The 6,000-nt window shown below is 42.5% G+C and overlaps 1 protein-coding gene across 4 annotated transcripts in view; it reads right to left on the bottom strand.

The window, feature by feature from the left end:
• LOC110536958 (zinc finger protein 462) overlaps positions 1 to 5,636 on the bottom strand; it is a 64,918-nt gene extending 59,282 nt beyond the window's left edge. For 2 of the 4 annotated variants that reach the window (XM_036936916.1, XM_036936913.1), the window contains exon 1: positions 5,031 to 5,635. The gene's annotated coding sequence lies outside the window, so the exon portion shown is untranslated. Of the gene's footprint in view, positions 1 to 4,125; positions 4,981 to 5,030 lie in introns of those variants that run through there. The other 2 variants (XM_036936915.1, XM_036936914.1) reach the window with 2 other exon arrangements.
• Between the last annotated feature and the right edge of the window lie 364 nt (positions 5,637 to 6,000).

Raw genomic sequence — 6,000 nt, forward strand, 5'->3', positions numbered from 1 at the left:
TATAATGTGGGTTAGGTTTGATTTACACGCAAGCTAATCAGAAAGCAGGTAAGATGGCAGCTGTGTTTTGCGGTGGCAAAAAAAAAAAACACTCAAAATATCCAATATTGACAGAAAGGGAGCCATTCTGAAATAGGGCCATAGCATGAACTACTAAAAGAAAGTCTGTTCACCGTTGCAGTAGGCTAGGCCCTACATCTTATGAGCCAATGCATCATGTCAAGAAAGCACTCACTGGACCATTTCAATTGGCTTTTGTGCCTCTCTCTCTCGGCCCTGCCACGGCCCCAGGTATCTACACTAGAGTGCATCACTCTGCCACTCTGCCCGAGCTCCATTTCATTCTTCCTATATGTCCAAACCGTCACTGAACTAAGAGGTCACATTCATTCTGTTGTCTAATTCCTCCCCTTTTCTTCAGAAGACTGAAATACCTCGCTAAAATCCTGTTACGAAATGTTTATAAAAGTGTCTCTTATGATTATAAGAACTTGACTAATGTTCACAACAGTAAATATCTTACAACAGAATGGGGATAAAACATTCAATTATATATAATTGTATTTGTCACATTCGTCGACTACAACAAAGTGTAGTTGTAGTTGGCGCATGTGAAATGCTTACTTATTAGCCCTTACCCAAAAAATGCAGAGTTCAAAAGTAAGCAAAATGTGCAAAAAATGTAAAAAAGAAATAGTAACACAATAAAATAACAATAACGAGATCATAGACATGGAGTAGCGGTACCGAATCAGTGTGCAGGGGTACCAGGTAGTTGAAGTAATTGAGATGATATGTACATGTAGTTAGGAGTCAAAGTGACTCGGCAATCAGGATAGATAATAAACAGAGTAGCAGCACAGTATGTGAAGAGTGTGAAGCGTGTGTATGTGTGGAGTGCCTGTGTGTGGTGTCAATATTCATGTTTGTGTGTGTTATCGTATGTAGTGTTTGTATGTGTGTGTTGGGGTGTCAGTGTAGTATGTGTGAGTGTGTCGGTAGAGTCCAGTGAGTGTGCATAGAGCCAGTGCATAGAGCCAGTGCATAAAAAATGGAGGTCATAGGATTTTCCAAATGTTTTCTATGGGATACCCTTTTTATTAGGAACCTGGTTGCAGTTCCTATGGCTACCACTAGATGTCAACAGTCTTTAGAAATTGTTCGATGTTTTTCTTTTGAGAAATGAAGAAGTAGTCCTATTCATTGTAAGTGTCATTCCAGGTGGACTCTAATGTTTTGGTGCGCGTGAACTGGAGTGCGCTTCACGTTGTTTTTATCCGGTATTAGAAACAGTTCATTCCGTCTTAAATGTTATAGATTATTTACATTTTAGGGTACCGGAGGTTGGATTAGGAACGTTGTTTGAAATGTTTGGACCAAGTTTACAGGTAACTTATTAGATACTTTGCTGGCATGTTGGGCAAGTTGAAACTGGTGTATTTCTGAATCAAATGCGCCAAATAAATTGACATTTTTGGGACATTAAGAAGGACATTATCGAACAAAAGTACCATTTGTGATGTATCTGGGACCTTTTGGAGTGCCAACAGAAGATCAAAGGTAAGGCATTAATTATATTGCTATTTCTGACTTTTGTGGCGCACCTGCCTGGTTGAAATATGATTTTCATGTGTTTGTATGCGGGGCGCTGTCCTCAGATAACCGCATGATTTGCTTTCGCTGTAAAGCATTTTTGAAATCTGACAGCGGCTGGATTAACAAGAAGTTAAGCTTTATTTTGATGTATAACACTTATATTTTCAAGAATGTTAAATATTTGAATTTGTTATTTTTGAATTTCGCGCTCTGCAATTTCCCCGGCTGTTGGCCAGGTGGGACGCTACCATCCCACCTGCCCATAAGAAGTTAAATGGTGTTAGTCACATTGGATACAGAGAGCGTGATCACACAGTCGTCAGGAACAACTGGTGCTCTTGTGCATGGTTCAGTGTTGCTAGCCTCGAAGCAAACATAGAAAGCATTTAGCTTGTCTGGTAGGCTCGCGTCACTTGGCAGTTTGCGGCTTTGTAATCCGTGATAGTTTGCAATCCCTGCCACATCGGCGTCAGAGCCGGTGTAGTAGGATTCGATTTTAGTCCTGTATTGACGCTTAGCCTGTTTGATGGTTCGTCGGAGGGCATAGTGGGATTTCTTACAAGCGTCCGGATTAGTGTCCCGCTCCTTGAAAGTGGCAGCTCTAGCCTTTAGCTCAGTTCAAATGTTGCCTGTAATCCATGGCTTCTGGTGGAGATACGTACGGTCACTGTGGGGACGACGTCGTCGATGCACTTATTAATGAAGCCAGTGACTGATGTGGTAAACACTTCAATGTCTTTGGATGCATCCCTGAACATATTGGAGTCTGTACTAGTGAAACAGTCCTGTAGTTTAACATCTGCTTCATTGGACCACTTCCGTATTAAGCGCGTCTCTGGTACTTCCTGTTTGCCATTTTGCTTGTATGCAGGAATCAGGAGGATAGAGTTATGGTCAGATTTGGCAAATGAAGGGCGAGGGAGAGCCTTGTATGCGTCTCTGTGTGTGGAGTATAGGTGATCTAGGTTAATATCAATATTTGTATAGGAGTAAAAGTCGCCTTGTTTAATTTGGAAAGACTGAGGTGCTTTTGGTGACTTAATCCTTCCTACAGCAGGGCACAAATATTTAAACAAACACGGTAATAGCCTAATGCATTGTCAGTCAGTGCAATGAGGAAGTAGACTAAATATTTGTGCATTGATGCTGAAGAAAAACAAAACTACTTTGATAAGCAAATGCACTTTAAACCCCAGAGTGTCAACACACAACTTCTGGAGGTCTTGGACAATCCATCAGAATTGGGCTACTGTGTAACGCTGGAGATCTGCTAACTTCATCCAGACTGGTTGAGACTAAAAATAGCCTAGACATGAGGTTTCACAGAGATGTTCTATCAGTGATCAATTGTGATCATAGCATAATATGTAGGCTATAATGCAGCTAACTTGGGTCGTAAGTATCCTTCTTCAAGGTGGAAGCTATTTGCGTTGTACAGGAATGACTGATCTGTAAAAGATCAAGACTACAGCATGAAGTCTCGCAAGAACATAACTTCCCAGCAAATACCAAAATCTGCCCTGCTCTGAAGCCATCTAGCCTACATATTTTCACTCCAAACATCCCAGCTAGCTCCTCCTTGAGAACCTGTTTCCCTTGACATGTGAGACTGAGACTAGCGCCACCATTTTGATTGCCTCCTAGCCCACAGTTGTCGCAGAGTGTATAGTTCAGTCTCCTTGTCAGCAAGATTTCCCCGTGGCCAGAGTGAGTGAGTCTGCAGGAGAGTCAGGCACACATTGCCTTCTCTTGACTGAGTGAATGACAAGGAATGCCATTTCTTCAGCCATAGGGTACACACCAGTTAAACTGAGGCTGAGGAGAACTAGATGTATTGTACATGCTGAGAACATAAGTACATAAATAACAAATCGATTAACAAACGACTATTCAAACTCTAAATCTCAAAACAATGTGAAATAAAACGTGTAAATTGTTCATTTCACTTTTTGGATAGCTCTGTCTATCTAATTTACTGTAGCCTAAATTGCCGAATAGCCATATGGCATAGCCTGCATGGTGAGACGGTTGAAGTGTAGCAAACTGCTTTTGAAAGTCATCTACTTTACTCTCAAGAACTTTGTAAGACTGCACTCCTCTGTGTGTGTGTGTGTGTGTGTGTGTGTGCGTGTGTGTGTACTGTTTGGGGACCACCACTTTGTAGAGCATGAACAACCCGCAGCTACAACCAGTACATTATTAAGCATTAAAATTCCCATCTCATCCATGTGTATCTGCGACTGTCCTTCTCTCACCAGCACATTGACAGCTCCAAACCATCACAAACTAGACCTACCACTGGGACCCATAATAACACTCCTAACGTACTCTACATTTACCCCTAAACTCAATGACAATAATAGAACAGGTGGAAAGAAAATTAATCAAATTAATCCAAAATAGAATATAATCTTCACCTTGACTTGTTCTCATAAATCACTATAAATAAAACTAACAATACTTGGAGGTATCCATAAAGACTTCCAAACTATAGCTAGTTTGGCTGCTGTGCAGGAGAAGAAAGTCAACCTTTGTTCTTCCGTGAAGGCTCCTGTCTGACTCCAGGCTCTCCTCTGAGACTCATCTGCCTTCCTCCATTTTATGGTGAAGCCCCAATGACATACCTGACTTCAGAGCCTTGGCTGACAGCATAACATCCAAAACAGTTCTGCTTACAGCGCCACATCAGACTCAGAATACGTTTTAAAAAGAAGTCAAACTGATCATACGGATATTTCATCCAAGAAACTCGTAGCTAGATAGTTCCAATCATATGGAGAACCATATTAAATCCACATCAGATTAGATTGTAATTGGAGGAATAAACCATCGGCAGCATAACATAGTGGACATGGAGTGCCTGGACGTGTACCAGCGGCTATGCCAGCCAGACTGTCGCTAATGGAGGCTGGGCTCTCTCTTTCTGCTCTGGCTGGGAGTGGGAGAGGAGGTAGAGCAGTCCGTGCAATGGCTTCTCCTTGGAGCAATCGCACAACACAGCCGGGGGACCGACAGCTAAATCTCCTGACTCTTCAGACCTAGCGCAGCTCACAGCCTCGGCTTTCTTATTTCCTCCTTATCCAGTTTGACAAGAACACGAACGATAGATAGCTAGATAGCTACACGAATGGAAGGTTGGTAGCATATTGGTAGAAGAAGCTAGTTGACTTTGACTACCATGGTTTCCAGCGCCAGCCAGTTCGAGCATTCGTTTGTCCACTCGTTAATTCACGCTCGCCCAGGCTGGCTCAAGCAAGTCACCACGTCTGGTGCTACACTAACTAAGAAAGGAGATAAGCTCTTTCCAGGTCATTCACGAGGCGCTCTCTCTGTCTCCAAATTATTCCATCTATCAAACAACGACGTACTCGTGAACCATGAACCCAAACGAGCAGTGATCTTGAACAAACTGGCACATTTTATTATACACTCACAGTTACGTCTTCTTCTGGTGGAGAAGCGATCTTCTACATAAAAGTTGTCCTGTATTTCATGCGTTCGCCCGGTCTAATGGATGAACGCCATGTTTCCTGCTTCTCCTTTGCTGCAGCTGCAGATGACCTGAGATCCGCCTGTCTCTGAATAATGAGCAACCACAGAGACAAGGAAGACAATCTGCAAAGCAGGCAACACAAAGAAGTTTTGGAGACTAGCAAGCACCAGAGGGTGCACAAGAGTTTGCGATGAGACGACAGGAAAGGAGCAGCAGCAGGATGATGGTCAACGTGTGTATCCTCTGAGCAACTCATCACAACGTGTGTATCCTCTGAGCAACTCGTCACAACGCGTGTATCCTCTGAGCAACTCATCCTTCACCGAGTCAAATTAAACCCCAGTCTCAGGCAGCCATGAATGGGCGTCGTTAACATCCAGAGAGGGAATCTAGTGCATGAATATAGAAGTTATATCCATATGCACACGTCATGGGGGTTATCAACAGTTCACAGACTGAAACTGGGTAATGATGCTGGATACTGTATCCCACATCCTACCTGACAGACAGGCAGGCAGACAGACAGCCAGACAGACTAGATTAGACAAACAGACATACTAGATTAGACAGACAGACAGACTAGATTAGGCAGACAGACAAGCAGACAGAAAATAAGAGAATTGGAGAGACTATAATACTAGTATAGAATAAAATAGAATAGAATAGTATATTGGCTTCCCCACCACCCTTGTCTCCCATCTTGTAATAAAATGCATGTGTATGTGTTATAAATAGATTCAGGACACATTTTTAAAAATCACAGTAGCTTAAAAATGACTAATAAAGTCCATGATGATCCACTTGGCTGCTGTAGTCAATGTTGCTCTTCCATCAAGATGCTAACCAAGGGGAAACAAATAGGGGTGGCAGGGTAGCCTAGTGGTTAGAGCGTTGGACTAGTAAGTTCATAT

This window comes from Oncorhynchus mykiss, chromosome 12, assembly GCF_013265735.2.
Source record: "Oncorhynchus mykiss isolate Arlee chromosome 12, USDA_OmykA_1.1, whole genome shotgun sequence".
NCBI classification, from domain to species: domain Eukaryota; kingdom Metazoa; phylum Chordata; class Actinopteri; order Salmoniformes; family Salmonidae; genus Oncorhynchus; species Oncorhynchus mykiss.